The sequence below is a fragment of the Podarcis pityusensis genome (assembly GCF_964106645.2).
Source record: "Podarcis pityusensis genome assembly, chromosome: 2".
NCBI classification, from domain to species: Eukaryota; Metazoa; Chordata; class Lepidosauria; order Squamata; family Lacertidae; genus Podarcis; species Podarcis pityusensis.
Genome location: NC_138029.1, coordinates 58014869 through 58039859, shown reverse-complemented (window position 1 = coordinate 58039859; position 24991 = coordinate 58014869). Strand labels below are relative to the sequence as shown.

The window sequence follows — 24991 nt, the reverse complement described above, 5'->3', positions numbered from 1 at the left end:
TTCTGATCTGTACAAGATTAAGCTGGCCTCCCTTTGGGAATGTTGGCAGGCGTTTGAAATTACAATTGTTGAGCATGCTTTGTAGCCTAATAAATATCTTAGTTCAGTGACATCACTAAACCCAGATCTAATGTACTCTCCCCAAAGTTGTATCAGACTTGTTCCAAAGGGCCTTCTTGGTAGTGGTGCCCTCCCTGTAGAACGCCCTCCCATCAGATGTCAAGGAAATAAACAACTACCTGACTTTTAGAAAACATCTGAAGGCAGCCCTCTTTAGGGATGTTTTTAATGTTTGGTGTATTTATTGTGTTTTTAATATTCTATTGGGAGCCGCCCAGAGTGGCTGGGGAAACAGCCTGATGGGCAGGATGTAAATAAAATATTATTATTATTATTATTATTATTATTATTATTATTATTATGTCTGGCAGCAGTTTAAAGGAAGTGTAACCTTGCAGATTTGATGAGCTATGCTGTCTAGTTTTATGGCTACCCTTAGGTTTTTAAAACTTTATGGCTTTCCTGTGTGCAACTGGGACTGCAGGATTGCCAGACTGTTCCCCAGACTTTCTGTTCTTCCCATAAATGAATCCATTTTGCCATTTGGGTACAAACTGCCACAAACTTGCGATTCTGAATGTTAGACAAGTTTTGTGAACCCATATGTAGTATTTCTAGTGCCTTCAGTGTTCAGCTGACCAGAAGTTTATTTTAATCAGGCTAGCAAAACAGCCATTTGCAAATTCACCTGTAGCAAATAAGAATTCCCTCCTGGGGAATAGATTAGGTACCGTATTTTTCGCTCTATAAAACGCACCCGACCATAACACGCACATAGTTTTTAGAGGAGGAAAATCCGTAGGCATTCCCTCCATAACACGCACAGACATTTCCCCTTACTTTCTAGGAGGAAAAAAGTGAGTGTTATGGTGCAAAAAATACGGTATGTGCCTTTGCTGTACTCTTTTTGGCATCTACTGAAAACTTTCTAGTTTAGGCAAACCTGCCCAGACATGTAAATATAACATATTTTTAATATATCTCTCAGCTTATTTTTAACAAAGGATTTTATTGGTTATTTTAATTTATATTTTAGGTAAGCCATGTGGAGGTTTTGATAATTAAATGGTATATAAATCCTGTTTTGTTTGTTTGTTTGTTTGTTTTTTAAAAAAGATTACTTACCATCAAATATGTAAGCTGCTCTCTCAGGAAACTATTTAGATTTAAATAATTATTTATATTATTTGCTCAGCAAGATTTATATTCCACTGCATCAAAAAAAAAATCTCTAAACAGCTTTCATAAAATGGAATGAATAAAATATTTATCAAAAGTGGCAAGAAAAATGGATTTTAAAAACAATAGAAATAGTAAAACATTCAACAGTTTTAAAAGCAAACGTACAGAATAAAAGGAAATCCATGGGTAGGTGTGCCTAAACAAAAATAAGTTTTTAGTGATGTGCAGTCATATGAAAGCAATGTGATCCATGCTGTTTGCTCTGTGGCGACTGTATCCTACATGTAAGTTATCACTTGGTCATGTGATCATCAACTGCATGTGTGAACCAGCCATTGGAGATGCGCTAGTAAGTTCCTAACCTGCCTATTTTCAACATACAATGACCTACCAAAAATAAATAAACAGGAATAAGAGCAGCTATGAGCTGCAGCATAGCATGATCCCAATTAATTGGCATGGAAACAATCTGGCAATTTGGAAAGCTTAGAGCCCAGCTGAGTAGGACTTTCAATATGCTCAGATGACTGCTTGTGGATAGATCTTTTGGAATGAAATTTGACAGGAGGTCATTAAAATTAGGCAAGTCCCTTCTAGCTTCACCTTTATGTCATTCCCTAAAGAGACAAAGAGGGGAGCAAAGTTGGCAGGTGTGATGTTCTGGTTGGGGATGGAATAATGCCATCTCCTAGCGCTGCGTAATATAATCAATGTGGGCAGGTCAATTAGCAATACAAGTGTGTCAATGAGAAGGACAACATGTATTCAATCGCAATGATTCTGTCTTGTCAACAGTGTGAATTAATAACATGCAATTAACACTGAAGTTAAAGTCTCTGTATATTATAAACATAATGCTCACTAGAGTTCTCCAAAATGACATTAATTCATGATGGCTTGGCTCATCATTGCATCAGGCTTCCAAACATTATATAATAAGACAGAAGTACACTGTGGTTTCAGAAGCAAAGCCATCTTGTGTTCTCTGCTACACTACAGCCCAGTTATGGGGGGAAATCGTTTTATTGGGGTTGCTAACAACAGCATGGCTCTGTTGGCAGGCCAATCCACAAATAATGGCATCAGGTACTTTCCGAATCTCGTCTAGCTCTCACAAAGCTCACAAAGCCTTCCCTATTCTTTCCTTTTGGGTGTTCTCAAATTGCATCTCTGGATGCTCACATGTTGCGCTTTCCAATAATACTTGTTGTTGCATAGCAGTCTGTGTGTGTCTTTTGTCACTGGGGTTTTCAATTACAGGGAAGGCAATGTGCATGTACTGCTATTTTAAGAAATAAATTACAGCTCCTGGGCAGGCCAGCATTTGTTTGTTGCCTTGCTGCAGAATCAATCCTGCAGAGGTGTTAAGAAAGAGCAGTTGTTGTGTAAGAGTCATAAGCCTTTGGTTGCTTCTCCATATAAAGTGGTACCTTGTTTCTCAAATGCTTTGGTTCTCAAACTCCAAAAACCCGGAAGTAAGCGTTTTGGTTTTTGAACAATTTTTGGAAGCCAAACATCTGATGCGGCTTGGTTTTTGAACATTTCGGACTTCCAGAACGGATTAAGCTTGGCGCTTTTGTTTTTGCTATTTTTTTTGTTTTTGAGGCTTTTTTGATTAATTTGTTTTTTGTGACTGTGTGGAACCCAGTTCAGCTACTGATTGATTGATTGACTGACTGACTGACTGACTGACTGATTGTGTGACTGTAGAAATAGATAAAAGTAAAAGCCCCCCATCCAAACAATGACTATCATCAGTGCAGAGAAGAAGAAAAAATAAATTTTAATTTTTATCGTCTACAATACTGTCTTATTTATTTTATAGTACAGTACATTGATTATACACTGGGCAACAATTTTTTACTATTTGAATGTTGTCTAGATTTCTACAACTGATTTAGGGTATTTTTGCACTGCTGAATCAGGAAATGGCACCCGTTTCTCTCCATCAGGTCAGGTTTACTGTAAACTGAATGGTGGGCATTGATAAAGGTAAGTACACATAAATTGCATGTTGCTTCACCATTTTTCAAACTTCAGGGCTTGAACTTCCATTTCTTGGAACTCCTGGAATGCTCAGCGGCAGGGAGGTCTGTCTTCAGAGTCCAACAGTAGTCAGCCATCATGACTGTGTCCCAGCGACCCTGATACCTGGTCTCCATCTCTTTCATGTCCTGATGGAATCTCTCCCAGGTTTCTGAAAGCAGTCAGCATGTTGTTGACAAGTTCTGCGTAGTTTCTGGCCTTATTGTTGCCAAGAAAGTTCTTCACTACCAAAACAAATGCCTTCCACCCTTCCAGTTCCACTTCGTTCATTGAGTTTCCGAACTCTGGATCTCTGATGAGCTGACGGATCTGAGGACCGTCAAAGATGCCAGCTTCCAACTTCTCCATGGTCAGTCCTGGAAAAGCCTGGCACAAGTAAGTGAAGCAGTCACCATCCTTGTCCAGAGCCTTGGTGAACTGCTTGATTAAGCCGAGCTTGATGTGCAGCGGTGGGAAGAGTATTCTGTCTCTGTCCACCAGACGGTCGTTGATGACGTTCCTTTCTTTGCAAGGCACCAATTCCTCCCGCACAGGCCAGTCCTTCTTCGTGTAATGCTGAGCACGGTCCCTACTATCCCACATGCACAGAAAACATGGGTACTTGGTGAAGCCAGACTGTTGTCCCAACAAAAAGTTCGCCATCTTCAGGTCAACACAAATAAACCACTTATGCTGATCGCAACCAATTTTCTCCAGCACATACTTCACCGCTTCATAGTTTTCCTTCAGTGTACTCGATTGAGTCAGGGGTATAGAGGCAAACTGGTTGCCGTTGTGTAGCAGAACACATTTCATTGATCGCTTGCTGCTGTCAATGAACAGTCTCCAATCTTTGGGTTCGTACTGTGGCACTCCAAGCTTGAGCAGAAGCTGCGCAATATCTGCACAGTACACCAAGTCCTCTCTTCCGAGAAAAAACTGAGGTACTCTTGATGCCTGTTGCGGAAGAAGCTGATGCGAACACTGTCAGAGAGGAGGTTTTTTTCCTTCAATCTGGATGCCAGCAGTTCGGCAGAGTCCTTTGACAAGCTGAGGTCATGAACTAGATCATTCAACTCCTTTTGGGAAAATGGATGTGGAGCATCTTCTTCAAGAACCACTTCTTCTTCATGTCCTTCAATACTGGAGGCATCTTCGTCACTAATGTCAGGAAGTTCTCCGAAGATAGGCACTGGAATTTCATCACAATGAGCTACAGCAGTGTTTTTCAACCACTGTTCTGCAGCACACTAGTGTGCCGCGAGATGTTGCCTGGTGTGCCGTGGGAAAAATAGACAAATTCGAAAGATTTTTTTTAAAAAAAATTCAAATTTTCGCCCACTAGGCGGGCGCTGGACTGTGTCCTGGGTATGGGGGGGGTTGACCCCACCCTCGGCCAGCAGGGGCGCCGATTGGCACTCCTCTGGGGGACACCCTCCACTTTTCTGATGTCCGGGCTGTGATTGGTCCAGACTCCAGCCTGGACCTATCACAGTAGGACATCATCTTCCGACTTCCTTCCCGCCCGAGCACAGTGTGCGCAGCAGCGGAGAGAAGAAGACGTCGCGACTCGAGTCACCAGGAGGACCGGAGAAGTTGTCGTTTTATTTCTCTTCCGTCTCCACTGAATGCCTTGACTGTGTTAGGGACCCTTATAGCTCAGCATCAGTTGGTGGAAAGGACATGACTTTACAGGAGCAGGAGGAACTAACTAAACTGAGACAAAATCGTGGTTTCAAGCTAAGATTTGCTGATCTACCTTTGGACAGTTTTTGGTTGGATACTGCCAAGGAGTTCCCTCTTCTGGCAAACAAAGCTATTTTGACATTGCTCCCATTTTCCACTACATATCTGTGTGAGATGAGCTTTTCAAGCATGATTGCTATAAAAACTAAATATAGAGAGAGACTGAGAGCTGTTGACGAAGAGCTACGTGTGTGTATTTCTTCGATTCCAGCCAGAATATCAGCTTTGTGTTCAGCCAAACAGGCCCAGGTTGAGCACTGAATAAAGTATTTTATAATTTTTCACATTTCTGTTTACTTACTATTTCATGATAAAGTAATTATAAAATACTTTCTTTGTGTTTATTTGATTCCTATTCAAGAGAATTACTTTATATATAGTCAATATAGGCACAGAGTTAAATTTTTTAACATTTTCTAATGGTGGTGTGCCTCGTGATTTTTTTCATGGAACAAGTGTGCAGGTTGAAAAACACTGAGCTACCGGAAAAAGACCCAATATGGAGGCTAAATGGCCAAAATATTGGGAAATACTAGAAAAGGATGGAGACAATTGGAAATTGCAGAGTCTGGAGAAAATGAAAGACAAAGTGCGAGATTGGTTACATTACGCTCAGATTAAAGAAGTTTTCAAAAATGATAAGAAACTAGGGTTCCAGGTGGAGAAATCGAAATTAGAAACAGAATTGTTAGAACCAAAGATTAAGGTACTTTCAAGGATGTATAACTTGCTGTTGAAATGGAATACACAAGACGAAACGGTTAAATCGGCTATGATAAGGTGGGCACAGGACATTGGGCATAATATCATGTTTGAGGACTGGGAGAGGTTGTGGAGTAATGGATTGAAATTTACTGCATGTAACGCCCTGAAAGAAAATGTAATGAAAATGATTTATAGATGGTATATGACCCCAGTCAAACTTGCTAAAATTTACCACCTGTCTGATAATAAGTGTTGGAAATGCAAAGAGTGTGAGGGAACGTTCTTCCACCTCTGGTGGACTTGCCCTAAAGTGAAGGCGTTCTGGGAAATGATTTATAATGAACTGAAAAAGGTATTTAAATATACCTTCACTAAGAAACCAGAGGCTTTCCTTTTGGGTATTGTCGGCCAAGGGGTGGCAAAGAAGGACCAGACATTTTTTATGTATGCAACAACAGCAGCAAGGATACTTCTCGCAAAACATTGGAAAACTCAAGATCTACCCACACTGGAAGAATGGCAGATACAACTGATAGACTACATGGAACTGGCTGAAATGACCGGCAGAATCCGCGACCTGGGAGAAGAGAGGATTGAGGAGGACTGGAAGAAATTTAAGAACTATTTACAAAAGTATTGCAATTTGAGTGAATGTTAAATAAGATGCTAGATCAAAATAACTGAGCACCACTAAATTTAGAAGTTTTTAAGAAAATAAGTAAGACTGTGAAATTTAGCTTCTTCTGAGAATTATAAGATTAGGAAATATAGAAGGGATATAAGAATTTAAATAAGATGATAAATTGCTGACAAAATGTTTCAACGATGAAAATGGGAGCGGGAGATGTGAGGAAGTCCAAAGAAAATGTGAAAATATGTTAACATCAATGTTATATTGTGTATCATGTTTATTTTTATTGTAAAATTTAATAAATTGCTTTAAAAAAAAAAAAAAGAAAAACACTGAGCTACCGGACGACGTGCTGATTGAAGATCAGGATTAACTTAGTTTTGATCCCCCAACTTTATGCTTTGCCGCACCAATTTATGGAAGATTTCGAGGTTTTATGACTTCAAACTGATCCCTTTTCGACATAATCACCCAGAACTATCGGACCTGAATACTTCTTGTCATTAAAATAATCATTTCCAATCAAAACAATTACCCGGTATTCGACATGGCATTTTACCCCCACCAACTTCTTCTAAAATGCTCCACACAAGCGTACATGTGAACAAAAACATAAAAAAGACATATGGCCATAGCTCAAAAACTTGACCTGATTGAGCAAAACCAATGTGATTTTTGGATTCAGCGCATCAGATTCATCCTAAATCAACTGAAAAAACACAGACAACAAATTTGTTGTTGACCAGTGATTGCTTTCATTTTATGGATCTCATTAGATAGTAAAATTCATGTTAAATTGCTGTTTTAGGTGTTGTTTGTAAAAGTCTGGAACGGCTTAATCCATTTTGCATTACTTTCTATGGGAAAGCATGCCTTGGTTTTGGAACGCTTTGGTTTTGGAACGGGCGGACGGAATGCATTAAGTTTGAGAACCAAGGTACCACTGTATATAGGTTTGGATCCTAAGAACTGTGACTAAATTTTTGCAATCAGAAAGGGCCTTTCTCAGCCTTCATTCACCTGTTGCTGCCTTCTGTTCCCTTGAAATCATTCCAGTAGTCAGGGGCCCACAGAATATGTCACAGAGGGAAGCCCAGCTGGGGAACCCCTAAGGGAAGAAGGCTCAGAGCCCAGGAATTGGTGGTGGGAGACAATGAAGAGGGACAAGGAGGAGGGGACTGGTCCAACACACAACTGTGAATGTGCAGCACATCTGCTGAATACTTTACTGTGCAGTCCAAGACAGCAGCAAGCAGTGCACTGATGTTCGCTGATGTTCTCACAACACAGTCTCATGTGTGTCTTCTCAGAAGTAAATCCCACTGAATTCAATAAGCTTTACTCCCCGGTACATGTGTCTAGGATTGCAGCCTAGCTCTGAAATCCACAGGACAAAACTACCATGGTCCAAAAATATCAGCCAATTGGATGCTACACTTTACCCACCAGACTTAGTCGCTTCAGTCTGTGGTCTCCTTTCGTGTCCCTGCAGGTTTTTGGTGCCAAAGTAGGAAATAATTCATTAGTTTACCAACATTGATTTGTTTCTCCTGTAAGCTACGCCGTAGCCACACTTCAAAGACGCCATTGGAAGCAAGGGACTTTCTCTCGTCCCACATCAGACGGAGGCAATGTTGAAAGATGATACTTAAGCCTCCTCAGGGAAGAAATGAAGTTTCCTTCAAAGTGACTGAAGCGATTGCCTTTGAGCCATGCGTGCCTCAAAAATATACTCTGCAACAATATTATTAAACAGCCTATTTATTTGATGCCTCCCAGAAGAATGAATTATAAGCAATTCAGTGTGATAGCCCTGTTGTGGCCAAGCGGGGGATGTGGGCGGGGGGACAACCCAACAAACTTCAATGTACAGGAGCCTCGCAAATTGCTTCAGATATGAAACCATACTTTGATATTTTGCTAATTTGGTGCATTCTCCACATATAATCCCCGACAGAGCATGGAGGCCTAAGAGCAAACTTTGCATGATGACTGAGCACATGCATGCATGTTTATGATTTTTCAAAAATAAGAGGAAGAAGGAAGCAAAACAATTACTGGAGCTGCATTCCCCAGTATTGTCAATGCAGTTTCATCATATCTCTGTGCATAGGCGTCAATATCACAGGTCAATACCCCTGTGATTGCCCCGCAGAAGAGGTTTTTTGTTTCCCATTATGGTGTGGACTAAGGAAGCAGTCAAATATGCATTCTGGCAGAATGTTTATTTTTTAAAACAAAAACATTTGTGCCGCACACACCAATATTGTGAAGAATATCCTTCTCTGGAGGTTTTGTAGCAGAGCCCAGGTGAACTTCTGTCTGGGATGATTTAGTTCCGGTGAATCTGCACGGCACAAGGGACTGGATTAGTTAACCCAGGTCCTTTCATGCTCTATAATTTTGCAGCGTTGATCCATGAATAGAAATTTCTTCCTTTCCACTAGCAATTGTGAAGTAGCAGGAGATCTCATTTATCATCTAGACCCAATATTAATCAACGCCCAGGAAATCTGCTGTACCTATGGGATTGTGGAATTTTTGTGAAACACATTTGTCATTACTGGTTATTTTGTTGCATTTTAAAGAAGACCGGGGGTGGGGGGTGTTTTTTTGCGTCTGACAATGGGAAACATTTTACACTGGATGGGCAAAAATAATGTTGCAATGTAACATTAGTCTACATCTTGCAGCTAAAGCAACTCAGAGGGGCTTTATGAGAGCTCTTTTTGCATGAGAAAAAAAAGTAACAAGTCATCTGGGATAGCATAACAGCTCTTTCCAGATCTTGGCTACCTAGCAGCACAATCCTGTGGATGTTTACTCAGAAGCAAATCCAACTGTGTCAATGAAACTTCTTTCCTAGTGTAAGTATGGTGAAGACTGCAGCCCCAAATGCTACCCCCCACACACTTAGTTTGGCTATTGAGAAGGAATGAAGAGGCCTTCCTGTCTGAGACAGACAATGAGTGTAAACTAATGAATGTTGTGCACAGTTAGTTTGCATTGCAAATGATGGGCTTAACACAGTTAGTGGTGCATTGAATTTAGGGTGGCTGTTCTCAGTTTGAAAGGCCGCTGTCTGGTTCAAGTCCAGTTTAAAGATAAAGAACCATAAGAAAGGCAAGCTGGAGCCTTGTTGCTGCTCACCAAGAGTTAGTGTCTGGACCTTAGGCAGAATAGGCACACAGGTCACCTAGTCACAGTCTTCCACATTGTACTTTTATTTCTTTTGCAGCAATTACTTCTAAATTAGCAACTACACATATAAATCAGCATGTTCACATTTTGTGCAAACGCCATGCAAATATGTGCTATTTTTGTCCTCTTTCTTGGTGATGCACAGAGTTAGGGTTGTAGCTATTAGAGAGACATCTGAGCTGAGTACAAGACTGATTATCTATAGCAGATAGGAATTTGATTCAAATCACTATGGTTGCGTGATCCAGGATTGTAGCTCTGTAAACGGGAACATAGAAACCTGTTATATTCTGATGCAGACCATGAATACATATACCGGTAGGTCAGTATCATCCACACTGACTGGCAGCTGCTCTCCGGAGTTTCATGCTGGGGACATTCCCAGTCCTACTTGGAGATGCCAGGGAAGATACCATGACAACTTTTGCCTGCAAAGGTGAGGCTCTACCACTAAGTTACAGCTCTTCCGGTGGCACATTTCCATTGTTTCCCAAAGAAAAGTGCCCTAAACTCACTGAGTTCTGTATTACCCAGTACTGGTAATCCATGTGGGTACAGACATTGTGACTATATGCGAAAACTGCCTGAATAACCTGAATAACCTTCTAAGCCATTAAATTGAGAAATGAAGTTGGACTGATCGTCAAAATTCTGAGCTGATGGGCTCAGAGCAAACATTGAAAGATTATTGCAGCTTACTGGGATTAGCTTCAACGTGTGGTATTTGGGAGACCAAAAGAGTTTCGTCAAATAATTGTTATAACAGAATTCTCTTCAGTGTTTACATTTGCAAGAGTTGGGTTTTTTTTATTATTCATTGAATTTTATGGACAGAAATAGATCAAAATATCAAATTCCCCTGACAGTTTAATTATATGGAAGAGGAGTATTATTTCCCTTAAAACCCAATGCTGTTATCTGTGTATCGTTTATACGTGGACAAAAATACTTTTGCTTTCAGAAGCTACCAGTTGCGATGAACGCATTGCAAGGTAAACTTATAAAGGTCTAGTTCTTGTGGGGCTCTACCAGCTGTGCCTGGACTGTACCACTACAACTGGAGGGAAGAACCTCTTTCAGGTCAAGGGCAACCTTCCCTTCTCAGCGACATTCCAGGGCCACATGCCAGAGGAAAAAGCAGTGGTAGGCTGCATACTCTCCGCACACTCCCCTCCACCCAGCAAGTCTGCTCACCTTGTCCATGGCATGGCAGTTGAGGCACGCCCCTGCTGCCATTGCCGTAGCCCTCAGAGGATGCCCAATGGCTGGTGGGAAACATCATGTCCTCGACCCCAGGAAAACCTTCCAGAAGGCTGGTTGATGCAGGAGATAACCAATGCATCAGTCAGACTCACTTACACCTGTAGTCAATAAAGTTGTGGCCTGATTGAACCAAAAACAAGTGGTACTGAGGTATTTTCTGTTCCTACATACATGACATTCAATGGGTGGCAGAGCTCACGACGGCTGAGCCTGTAAGGGGTATTATCAGAGTTCAATGATGTATTCTAACCAGACAAAAACACTTGAGAAGGCCACAGAGCAGGATTACTGAGGGATCCAGCCTGGAAAAATAAATGTGTCTCAGGAGACTCCCAAGGGCTAAGTAAAGTCACCCAGAGGGTTGTATTCAGCCCCTTGGCCTACTATTTCCCCTTCCTGCACTACAGGTCACATGCGCGACTATTCCTGCCTACCAAAACAAAAAACCACACCACTGCACATTGTGCATTAGATGTCAGCATGGGAAAGTTCATTGTGGAAAGAATCCCTTGAAGGAAGTCTTGAAAGTCCTACATCAGTAAATGATGGCCTAATTTTATATAGTTTTTGCTACTTTGTATGTCTTGTGCTAACTTACAATCTAAAAAAGGAGACATTCTAAAATGTCTCTAATGCTATGCCTTTTTTTAGAGAGTGGGAGGGGGATGTTATTGACTAGACATGACATAAAATGGGAAACAAGAAGCAACTGGAAGAAATGACCATCTGCCAATCTGCTTCTAGCATATGATGCCATGTTTCCAAAGCCAATTCTTCAATTTTAGCCAGCATATTTTCCATCTGAATGCATGAATTGTGTATCTCTTTATGTTCAGGCAGCCTGACAAATGCAGTCATAAAGAGACTGATATTTTAAGCCAAAGTCTGATTTTGTGTCTTTTGCTGCACTGAAAGAGACTGACATATCCGTGCAACATTAATATAAGCTTGCTATTTGAAGAATTGTTATTTTTCTCCCTCCTTGGCGGGGGGTGAAATGGTACAGCAACTTGCAGGCTTGAAATGAGTTGTTCACAGATGACAAAAAACAAAACAAAAAACCACCCACCCATCCCTCTCTCTCTCTCTGGTTGTCATTCACTTTGCCATGCCAGCTCAAATAATAATTTGTTAGAAAGGGGCTTATTCACTTTCATAAATGATGACAAGCATGAGATCAGTGTCCTAATTAGTCACAAGTATTGCATGAGTATGAAGTACTTTCATCAAGAAGCATTAAAGAATCTAAAAGGAAGAAAGAAGCAGCTTGGTGTGAAAAGGAGCAGAGAAGGGAACTCCCAAGATAAAAAATAAATCCTAACAATTGGGGAAATTGTACTAAGCGCATAGAAATGTATAACAGCTATGACAACACACTAGGAAGAGATAAAATAAGATCACAGAAGCTTAAACATTTTCTTCTTCTTTCTATGTACATTACTGCATTATTATAGGATTTCTGTTCCAATGTTCTTTAAATGGGTAAGTTACCACACTGGAGGGGAGTTTGGATGAACGCACAAGTTCTGCCTGCCCCCTTTTTTTGTTGCCTTCCATGAGTTAGAAGGCAACTAGAGCAGGAAGCCTCCTATATCTTCAGAGGCTCCACACACATTTTAGATCCCTAATTTTCCAGGGTTGGATACAAGAGGCTCCCCACTGTAGACAGTCACCTTGTTGGGAGGGGTGTTTGGGGAATGGGATAGGGCCTTCTCAGCTATGGCACCCCAGCTATGAAATAGCCTCTCCAGTGATACTTGCCTGGTGCTGTCTTTATGGCATTTTTGTCCACTTTTTGTTGGCCAGGTTGTGGGTTCAAGTGCATTTCAGTGGGTTGGACTCGAGGACCCTCGTGGTCCCTTCCAACTCTACAGTTCTATGATTCTCTTATTCCTAGAACTGGCATATACTTATTTCTCCTCATGCCACCTGCTTCCACTTCCAGTCAAGAGGGCATAGGAAACAGTGAGAGCCACACCATGGATTCTCCCCATGATCACAATAGGATTTCTCTGCCACAATGCAGTCCTCTACATTTCTATTCAGAAGTAAATCCTATAGGGTTGAATGGTGCCACCTCCCAGGTAAAGTACAGAATTTTAAGTTTACTGAGGAGGCATTCTCATTGTATTCCATGGGCATATCTCTGAAAATGAGGATATGGACATATCTTTACTTCTAACGTGGATATGTCCCACAGATTTCTGACAGCCTAGGACTGCAATATTTGAGATTATTGAAGTTTACTAGTAAATATCATTAATGTTACCCTAGCCCACCTGTCTGCCTTTCTCCCACCCACTCAAGGCAGCTTACACAGTCAACAAAGACAGCAAGCATAAACAATATATTTAAACAACCCCAAACCAACCATCTCATAAATTAAAACATCCAGAGCATTGAAACAGGTGGGCCTAAATATCATCAAGGAGATACAATGAAGTATTTCCTCCAGATGCTCATTTTTAGATATTCGTGTGGGAAAATGTTGACACTTACAGGTGAGCAATAAAAATTAGGAAGGAAATTGGTCATTAGGCAAAGATGCATAATGATCCTTCATATTTAATAGTAAATGTCAGAGTTTTCTGGCATTTCCCACTGGTCTCTTAAAATGTTAAGTGTACTGGTAAATGTCAACATTCACCAGGTTTCTGTCCTATAAACTGAATTGTAGCTTTGTAACGTTATTTGCTAGTATGGTAAGGTTTAAGTGTTTTTCTTAGTTTTCTGAATCTATTGATCAAAAAGCCTATGGTATTTGCCTTATTGGGGGGCAGGAGCGGGTGGCGGCACTATTGTTTCCTTCCTGCGAAAATCTAGATTTGGTGCACTAATGCCTTTAGCAACTTGATATGTAGAAAACCCATCTTCTCAACTGCTCTTATAACTCTGGTTGCCTATTTTATCTCTATTACTGCAAAAATTGAGATTGGCTGAAAGAAAAGTGTTTATGTGATATAAAGGAGAGCATTTGTGTTGCTGTTCTTGGAGCCCAATGGCATCTAATAAGGCTAACATTCTGGGGGGGAAACCAAGGTCAGCTCCTGAGAAATTTATACACTCATTTGTGAGCATTGTTCTGGATGCAAGTACAGTGTAATTGCACATTGAGTTCTGGTAATTGAGCATCCATCTGAGCAGCTGGTTGTTTAGCTGGGCAGTGGCACAATGATAATGGTCTTTGCCTATGGGAACACCTGCAGTTCTTGTTCTCTCTCTGGTTGATGGCGTGTCCTTACTTCTACTTACCCTGATCTACAAATAATGATCTGCTTGCTGCATATTTTCCCAGTGCTGGCACTATCCCCTTCACAGACACAGGCAAACATACACACAAGCCAAAATGCACATTTCCCCCCTTTTGTAAATGATACTCTACTGACTGATTGAAAGAATGAGGATGTATATAGTGTTGTTGTTTTTTCAAAGCTATATGGGAGTGTTTCCAAAAAGGAAGATCCAATCAGTTATTATTTTTTAAACAGAGATATAAAAATGGTATGCAAGACTGTGGTGTGAACTTACAGGAATGGTACACATTGCCTCAGAGCATAACACTGCACTGTGTGTGTGTGTGTGTGTGTGTGTGTGTGTGTGTAACTTGTGGCTCTCCAACTGTTGCTAGACTACAACCCCCCCCTCACCCCCCCCTTGCTGCACACACTAAACTGGGAGTAATTGAATTCTCTGCTGAGTAAACATGTATGAGATTGCCCTGTCAGAGTGAGACAGAAAGAAGGACTGATAGTTCCTTTTATTCAAGGATGATACAAACAGCCTTCATGGTTCTCCTTTGCCTCAGTTCCCGGATGTTCGGTTATGGACTATAAATGGCCCACAAAGGGCAAAACCTTCGTTAAGCCTATAGGCATTCCAGCTCCTTTTCAGATAAAAACGACAAAGAGTCTTATAGCACCTGAAAGATGAACAAAATTTATTATGACTGCCAGCTATTTTGACAGATACTCCTCATCCTGATTTGGCCAGTGACTTCAGCATAGCCCATGCTGCATCCAAAATAATTCCAAGGAAAAATTTAACAAAGTAGAAAGGAGTTATCATAGAATCATAGAATCGTAGAGTTGGAAGAGACCACAAGGGCCATCGAGTCCAACCCCCTGCCAAGCAGGAAACACCATCAGAGCACTCCTGACATATGGTTGTCAAGCCTCTGCTTAAAGACCTCCAAAGAAGGAGACTCCACCACACTCCTTGGCAGCAAATTCCACTGTCGAACAGCTCTTACTGTCAGGAAGTTCTTCCTAATGTTTAGGTGGAATCTTCTTTCTTGTAGTTTGGATCCATTGCTCCGTGTCCGCTTCTCTGGAGCAGCAGAAAACAACCTTTCTCCCTCCTCTATGTGACATCCTTTTATATATTTGAACATGGCTATCATAGCACCCCTTAACCTCCTCTTCTCCAGGCTAAACATGCCCAGCTCCCTTAGCCGTTCCTCATAAGGCATCGTTTCCAGGCCTTTGACCATTTTGGTTGCCCTCCTCTGGACACGTTCCAGTTTGTCAGTGTCCTTCTTGAACTGTGGTGCCCAGAACTGGACACAGTACTCCAGGTGAGGTCTGACCAGAGCAGAATACAGTGGCACTATTACTTCCCTTGATCTAGATGCTATACTCCTATTGATGCAGCCCAGAATTGCATTGGCTTTTTTAGCTGCCGCATCACACTGTTGGCTCATGTCAAGTTTGTGGTCAACCAAGACTCCTAGATCCTTTTCACATGTACTGCTCTCAAGCCAGGTGTCACCCATCTTGTATTTGTGCCTCTCATTTTTTTTTGCCCAAGTGCAATACTTTACATTTCTCCCTGTTAAAATTCATCTTGTTTGTTTTGGCCCAGTTCTCTAATCTGTCAAGGTCGTTTTGAAGTGTGATCCTGTCCTCTGGGGTGTTAGCTACCCCTCCCAGTTTGGTGTCATCTGCAAATTTGATCAGGATGCCCTTGAGTCCATCATCCAAGTCGTTGATAAAGATGTTGAATAAGACCGGGCCCAAGACAGAACCCTGTGGCACCCCACTAGTCACTCTTCTCCAGGATGAAGAGGAACCATTGATGAGCACCCTTTGGGTTCGGTCAGTCAGCCAGTTACAAATCCACTGAGTGGTAGCATAGTCAAGACCGCATTTTACCAGCTTCTTTACAAGAATATCATGGGGCACCTTATCAAATGCCTTGCTGAAATCAAGATAGGCTACATCCACTGCATTCCCTTCATCTACCAGGGTTGTAATTCTGTCAAAAAACGAGATCAGGTTAGTCTGACATGACTTATTTTTCAGAAATCCATGCTGACTATTGGTGATCACAGCATTCCTTTCTAGGTGCTCACAGACTGTTTGCTTAATGATCTGCTTCAGAATCTTCCCTGGTATTGATGTCAGACTGACTGGGCGGTAAGTATTTGGGTCCTCTCTTTCCCCCTTTTTGAAAATAGGGACAACATTTGCCCTCCTCCAGTCTGCCGGGACTTCGCCTGTTCTCCAGGAATTCTCAAAGATGACTGCCAGTGGTTCTGAGATCACATCTGCCAGTTCTTTTAATACTCTTGGATGCAGTTCATCTGGCCCTGGAGACTTGAATACATCTAAACTAGCCAAGTATTCTTGTACTATCTCCTTAGTTATTCTGGGCTGTGTTTCCTCTGCTGAATCATTTGCTCCAAATTCTTCAGGTCGGGCATTGTTTTCTTTATCGGAGAAGACTGAGGCAAAGAAGGCATTGAGGAGTTCAGCCCTTTCTGTGTCCCCTGTTTGCATTTCACCATCTTCTCCTCTGAGTGACCCCACTGTTTCTTTGTTCTTCCTTTTGCTACGAACATACCCATAAAAGCCTTTTTTGTTGCTTTTAACCTCTCTAGCAAGCCTGAGTTCATTCTGGGCTTTAGCTTTTCTGACTTAGTGTCTACACGTGCTGGCTATTTGTTTGAATTCCTCTTTGGTGGTTTCCCCCCTTTTCCATTTTTTGTACACATCCTTTTTTAATCTTAACTCAGTTAAAAGTTCTTTAGATAGCCACCCTGGCTTCTTTAGGCACCTTCCATGTTTCCGTCTCATTGGTATTGCCTGAAGTTGTGCTTTTACTATCTCCCTCTTAACAAACTCCCAGCCATCATGAACTCCCTTTCCTTTTAGTATTACTGTCCATGGGATCTCACCCAGCACTTCCCTAAGTTTTATGAAGTCGGCTTTCTTAAAGTCAAGAAATTGAGTCCTAGTATGCTCGGCTGCTCCTTTCCGCTGTATAGTAAATTTCAGAAGAGCATGATCACTCGCGCCTAATGATCCTTCCACTTCTACCCCACTAACCAGGTCATCGACATTGGTTAGGACCAGATCTAAAATGGCTGTTCCTCTTGTTGCTTCTCCCACTTTCTGGACAATGAAGTTGTCTGCAAGGCCAGTGAGGAATCTGTTTGACCTTATGCTCTTGGCTGAGTTTGACATCCAACAAATATCCGGGTAATTGAAGTCCCCCATTACTACTGTCTCCCTTCCTTTTGCATGCTTGGCCATCTGTTCCAGGAAGGCATCATCTATGTCCTCTGTTTGGCTTGGGGATCTATAGTAAACTCCCACAATGAGGTCACTGTTATTCTTCTCTCCCTTAATTTTGACCCAAATGCTCTCACTTTGGCTTTGAGGTTCTAAATCTTGGATCTCTTCACAGGTATACACATCCCTGACATATAACGCCACTCCTCCTCCTTTCTTGTCTGGTCTGTTTCTCTGAAATAGATTGTATCCCTCCATTATTACATTCCAATCGTGGGACTTATCCCACCAGGTTTCAGTGATGCCTATTATGTCATATTTAGTTTGCTGTACCAAGAGCTCAAGCTCATCTTGTTTATTTCCCATGCTTTGTGCATTAGTGTACAGACATTGAAGTCCATTAATCATTCCCCCGTGTCTCTTATTTAAGGATTTTTCCTCCCACCACTAGGTCTGCGTGCTGTTTGCTCCATTTGGTCTATGACATTTGGATGATCATCTTCATCAATTGATAGACTCCTACCTTCAGGAGCACTGTCTCCCTCCCACAGTTTAAGGCTGTGATCTTCCAATCATTCCATCAGTGCCAGATGGAACAATCCCTCCTGTCCTCCCTCTGTGCTGTGTTCTGGAAATTCTCCTGACCTTCCAGAGTGGATTTGGGGAGACGCCCCATTGTGCTAGCTGGAACTCTTGCGCTGGCTTCTACCGGTGTGGCAGGTTAGTTGAATTCAGGCCTTTGTGTCTGGAAACCTCATAAATTGGCAAGGTAGGCAACTTTCCTTTTTTCCAAAGTGCATGAGCTCAAGGCAATTCAATCATTCTAGACACCTTTTACGAAAAACATCCCTAGCAAGCATGTGTATATTTGTTCTTGCACCACCACTGGAAGATGGGTAAGTAGATGGCATTATGCCGGAACATGAACCCTCGGATGTGGTCCTGCAGATATTTACTTTGTTCTGTCACTTATGTCTTGAAAAGACTGGATATAAATAGGGTGTGTGTGTGTGTGTGTGTGTGTGTGTGTGTGTGTGTGTTTAAAGTGACTTCTGTATTGACACTTAAGAAAAGGATGGTTGCAGCTAGTGACAGACACTGTATTATTTGAAGACAATAGTGCAGTGACAAAGCAGAGACCTTTCATCAGTGCTGTGAGCACACCAGAGGTAAACTGTAGCCTCAACCTACTTATTTTGTAGAGCCATGCCTTTCTGAAAGAATTGTAGGGTCTTAATGAAAAACGATCTTGATAAGTGTTTTAAGCATACAAAGGAAAACAAAGGTGCTGTGAAATGAATATGTACAAAAATGATCCAGAGCCATGAGGAAAAGGGGTGCATGCTTGAGCATCGTAGCTCCAACCCATCTGCATTTCATTGTGTGTTCAAGGGTGATTTGTGGAGGCTCCTGTGCACTTTGGAAACCCTGAATACAGTGGTACCTCGGGTTACATATGCTTCAGGTTACATACGCTTCAGGTTACAGACTCCGCTAACCCAGAAATAGTACCTCGGGTTAAGAACTTTGCTTCAGGATGAGAACAGAAATCATGCTCCAGCAGCGCGGCAGCAGCAGGAGGCCCAATTAGCTAAAGTGGTGCTTCAGGTTAAGAACAGTTTCAGGTTAAGTATGGACCTCCGGAACAAATTAAGTACTTAACCTGAGGTACCACTGTAGAGTGTATTAGAGTACAGAAACTGTAGGCATCGTGATCCTGGGCATAAGGCAATGTTGAGTGTGCCAGAACAATTGTTTTACTCATCTGAGCTGCCAAAGTTTCCTTTGTGCTAATGATGAAAAGAAGATAAAATCACTTCTTCAATTATCGTCCTTTACAGTTCATGTTCAGTGTGGTATTTGGGGATTGTAGCTCTTGTTCACAATGAACCAAGCCCACACTGCCTGCTCAGTTCTTGCTACAGGCTCAGAATATACCTGTTAATCTCTGTGCTCCCCAAATAAACTGTAAAAGATAGAATCACGCCTAAGAGAATAGAGTGTGGTGGTTAAAGTTGTGCTCGGTATAATTTTTCCATGATAAGAAAAGAATTAGTAAGAATATCATCCTTGCAGGGAATTACAAATTATAAATCTTTAGTCGCAGCTAAATCTTGCAATTGGCACTGTGGGGAGCTGCTGTCTGGAGGTGGCCTAAGGACTGAATCAAAGGCTCCATTCAAACAGATGACACATATGGATGGGGGTGGGGCAGGATTAGTTCAGTCCACTTTTCAACCTGAACTTTCTGAATGCTTGATCTGAACTTTCAGATCTGTTGCTCCTGAACTTTCTTGCAGATATCTGGTCAGATTTCTCCAGATTTTGCAACACATTTTCAGTGTGCAAAACAGGTCACAAAAGCTTGTGTTTTACATGAAAGCTGCATGGAAAATGTATAGTTTATGCATGAGTACGTGGGAAAGTGTGCACTGTATGTAAAAAGTGCATGCAAAATGTGTAGAATTTATACGAGGGCTTACTGTGCCTTCTTTTCAAAACTCAGCACAAAATGGGTTGGATCTGTGGCTGAGCACCAGTAAATTTGTTGTTCAGGCATTCCTACTTACACATTGAAATGCCTCATGCGGAAGTCATGAAGTTTGTAAACAATTTACCATGCATTTGGGACTGATCACATCAGACATCTGCATACTTCATTAGTATGGCATGGTTGTTGGCTTCATGCTTCCTGGAGTCAGTCCCAACTATATGATAAGGGTTTTTTTGTACCAAAGTTATGTTCTGCATAGAGTCCTGCCATGTAAGCACTCTACCAACTATGTACTTCTTAAATTACAAAAGGTACCTCCCTCTAAATTTATCATGGAAGAGTGGTGTTGTCTCTCAAACATATTTTTAAACGAAAAATAGGCCTTTCTTAAACACACACTCTCTCTGTGTGTGTTTGGGTCCATTTAGCTATCTTTCAGTTCACCAAGTTAGATGTATGGAAAGATTCCAGCCATTAATTGATGTTTATTGAATGCTTTGCTCTTTTATGATAGACAGATACACTGGATTCTAATGAACACATTGAGATATCAAGCTGATTTCACACAGAACTGAGAAATGCGAGCAAATTACCCTGGGCTCAGCATGCATTCGTGCTTTTACTGATGTGAGGATTTCTAAAGAAAAATGGCCTTAGAAATAAAACGTAAACAGAGGTCCTTTTTCCATTGCCAAGAATTTCATGGTGGCAAGTCTGGTTGAGCTTCAGTAGAAAGGCTTTGAAGCTGCAACAGGAAACTTTGTTTTTTATATTTAAAAAAGACCACCAAAAAGACAACTAATTAGTTCAAATCATCTAAGGAAATGCCATCTTTCTCAATAATCAGAACAGTCAATATGCTTCAGAAACAAAGATGGGATTGACACAAAAGGAAGTTGTGCTTAAGCCGCCCTTTCAAAAGGAAGAGATCCACGGTCATCAGCTAATTTTGAGTCTTTTGATGGTGACACATACTTATTCTCAGGCAAGAATAAGAAATAAATGATCCAATGTCTTGTTTTGCGATTACTCATCTTGATGCAGTAGTGTTATTATAACAGGGCTGGGGAACTGGATCTTGCTCCTGCAGCTGATTAGAGACCCTTTGAAGCTGAGTTTTGGGGTCCATAGGGAGCTGCAGGGGGCAGGAGAGGAAGGTGATGTCCCATTGTGCAAGCAAAAGTCTGATTAGAAAGCATTGGGTGCAATGGGCATCAGAATTGTTGTTATTGCTGTACTACTTTAAATTTATAACCCACCCTTTCTCGCCAAAAGAAACCCAAGGTGGCTCACAGTAGTAAAATTACATCAAAATAATTGAAAATATGCTACGTAAGGTGGGGTTGTTGTGTATCGTATTATCATTTTTAGATGAAACCTGACCTGGGACCACATGGTGACGGAAAGAGAATAATAACAATAACAATAACAATAATTCTAGTTATAGGTAGGTAGCCATGTTGGTCTGCCATAGTCAAAACAAAATATTTTTTCCCCCACCTTCCAGTAGCACCTTAGAGACCATGTTTGTTATTGGTATGAGCTTTCGTGTGCTACTGGAAGGAAATAACAATAATGATAATGATAAATATTGCAGAGAGAGCTGTTAAAAGTGACAGTGTAAAAAGTTCATTAAACCACTGTCCCAAAGCCTGGGCAAATTAGGGGTGGGAGTGGGGGAATCCGGGCGTGTTTCTTAAATGCCTGATTTCCCTTAAGAGGAGGTTCCATATTGGGGGCTGCCACTGAAAAGGCCCTATATTGGTTATCTGTTCTCTATGCTTCTCCTACTGATGGGACCACTAACATCCTTACCTCTTCATACCTGCTGCTTGCCATTTGTATTTTTAATTGATGTTACTGTTTTGATGCTTTGTTTTCATTACTCCCCCCCCCCCCCATTATTTAGTTAGCCTTCCTGGCAATATTTACACTGAGGAGTAGTATACAAATCTTTAAAACATCTGCATGAAAACACACCTGAGGCTTTCTTCCAAGTAAACATGCATAGAGTTGCTTCCCTGATGCATTGGTAATAATTGGCTGTTGAGTCTAATGCATGAAATGATGGGAATCAGTAACAAGGTTTGTATCTAGCATAATAAACATGATCTCAGGAAATAATAAAGCAGCGTATGAGTGCTGCATTTCAAGCCTTGTAACTAAGTGCTAATACAATTATGTTTGGAGGATGCTCAACATTTAGAAATAATGAACTACTGGATTCTTCCCTTATCAGAACAATTTGAAAGAAACCTTGAGGGAACAGATTGCCTCTGCTATAAACACCATATTTTTTGAAACTGTGGAATACTAAAAGTGGCTCAGTGGCTGAAGCTTTTACAACTTTCCCTGAGGCTGGAGTCCTCGTAAGTCTCCACAGCAATCAGCCATTGATCAAAATGATTTAGCAGATGCATATTTCATAAAGGAAAGAGGGGTCAATATATTTCTCAAAAGAATTTGTTTGAACATTTTACACAGAAATAGAACAACAGGCTGAATATTGCCTGCTAGTTTCTGTTAAGGATAGCAATCTTTGCTTCGTTGTGTAAAATGTTGATTTCTAGTTCTCATGATTGTAGAAGGAAAGAGTAAACTAACCCGCCAAACTCAAGGAGCTTCTTATGGTTAATGAATGCAGGAGAGCTTTGTTGCTATTGTGTCTTGTCCCATTTTTCTTGGGTGTAGAAGACCAGATTCCATTTCTAATGGCAGTGCCAGAGTAAGTGAAACTGAATATAAAAGTTGTTGATGAAGCAAGAATATTTGGTAACAGCAGTGCTCTCCCACCCCACCCCCAATTGTTATTTATCAACAATGCAAAATACGATGCTTATTCCCATAGTGGACAATATTTTAGGGCAACCACAACCTGCTGGGGCAGTTGTGGAGTGGAGTGGTGGATCTCCTGCCACATCCAAAACTCTGATCAGGGTTGAAAGTGTGTATTTGGAGGGGGAAGTGTTGGGTTGAAACAAACGACAGACGAAAGGCAAGTGTCATATGGGAGGCATCTCCCAAGCAAGTCTCGGGGAGTCTCTTTTATTGAATATTACAGCATTACCACATATGTGCTTGTTGCTGATTGGTTAACACGAATACAATGCAAAGGTTGAATATAGGCATTAATCATCAATAGATTAAAGGTTGGGAAAAGGAACACAGAATTGGACAGGCGTGAAATCCTCCTTGTTAAACTATTACTAGTGATTGATAATAAACAATTAATGATTGATATTGCATGACTTGAAAGAACATAACCATCGCATTCCGTAGACGTGGTCAACAATGCATTAAGAACAGGTCAGGGTGTGATGTTTCATGAACTCAATATGAACTGAACATTACTAGACTTCTGTGCAGAAGGCAGAACTTCCCAGCAGGGAAGGATTTCTTGGGTTTTCAAATAAGGTGGGTCTGAGGATTGGGCCCCTCAGGGAACTGGCATGCCAGAATCCCCAGCCTCCACTTTGCAGCAACTCAGTTCAGGACTTTCCCACAAGCTAACAGTGACAGCTTCTGCAATCATGTAGAGATGCATGATTAGCTTTCCTTCCTCAACAGTGAAGAGGGTGTAAGTAATTAGCCGGGTAGTATTGAAAAATGGAAATACAGAGGTGCAAGTTGTGCCACCGTATTAGTAAAGACAAGCTTCAGTTCTCTTTTCTATGATTTTCATATATATGCCAACCAAACATCACTCCTAATGGAAGCCAACAAAGGGTCTGAAATAATACTGAAGTAGGATAAGAAAATGCTCCACATTTTATAAAATAAAGAGTTTGTATGAATTAAATAATAGGCCCTTGACCAGACTGCCATACATTTGCAACACCTATGCATTTATTTTCTAGTTAAATTTGAGTGACATGAAAATTCTCTGGATATGACTGCTAGGATTCACTTATGAATGAAGCGTATGGCTAAATCAGCTTTTCTGGGAAGATTCAGAGTAGCAGATGCTCCCAAGGCCATTCCCCCCCCCCCAGGGTTCCCCCCCTCCTTCTTCTATCATTTATGATTTATTGTTCAACTTGCTTTAAATTATGCTTTGCAATATTCTGTTCTACTGCCAATAAAAATACTGGTCACTTTGTATTCATAGGTTTCCCTCTCTTCCCTATATCTGAATGAATTGAGAGCATTTAGCCCTTGCTTTTAGAATTTACTGACAAACAACACTTCTCTTTTGCAATTTCAGATGGCTCAAGGGCTCATAAAAGAAGTGCCCAGCTAGGATAGCAGAGCTCTTTTATTCACAACAGTGGCAACACATTGCTTAGTGGTAATTAGCCAAGTCATTTAATATTTTCATCAAGATGGTCATGTTCGGTTGTTCATTGTGATGATGGCAGTGCTGTGGGGATACCTCTTTAAGAGGCTTGTTATGTTTTGGAGTGAAATCCTCTGGGAGGTTTATGTGGAGCCTCAGCCAGAGGGAGGGAGGGAGGGAGGGAGGGAAGGAAAGAAAGAAAGAAAGAAAGAAAGAAAGAAAGAAAGAAAGAAAGAAAGAAAGAAAGACTGAGATTGAGACTGCAGGTGGGAGTTGTTTGAGTGTCAGCTAGCACAGTGTAGGGTCATCAAAAGGTAAATATAAAACCTTCCTTATGATTATAAAGTAAATGAAGCAACAGGGGAGGGTGACCAAGATGGTGAAGGGTCTGAAAACCAAGCCTTATGTGGAATGGTTGAGGGAGCTAGATATGTTTAGCTTGGTAAAGAGGAGATTGAGAGGAGATATGATAGCCATCTCAAATATCTCTAAGGCTGACACATGGAAGAGGAAGCAAGCTTGTTTTCTCCTGCTCTGGAGGGTAGAACCCAAACCCATGGCTTCAAGTTATGAGAAAGGAGATTCTGATTAAACATCAGGAAGAACTTTTTGACAGTAAGAGCTGTTCGACAGTGGAATGGACTTCCTCAGAAGGTGGTGGACTCTCCTTCCTTGGAGGTTTGTAAGGAGAGGTTGGATAGCCATCTGTCTTGGTTGTTTTAGTTGAGATTCCTGCTTTGCAGGGGGTTAGACTAGATGGCCATCAGCATCCCTTCCAATTCTACAATTCTACGATTCCATTATTTTAACATTATGCTGAAGAAATCAGATGTCTGTCTTTGCTGGTGTATCTGCAAGAGCATCACAAGTGCCTTCCATGATGGGGCTCAATAAAT

At 41.3% G+C, this 24991-nt stretch overlaps 1 protein-coding gene across 3 annotated transcripts in view; it reads left to right on the top strand.

Annotated features, from left to right (window-relative positions):
• FSTL4 (follistatin like 4) overlaps window positions 1-24991 on the top strand; it is a 375555-nt gene that overhangs the window by 241369 nt on the left and 109195 nt on the right. The gene's annotated exons all lie outside the window — the stretch shown is intronic.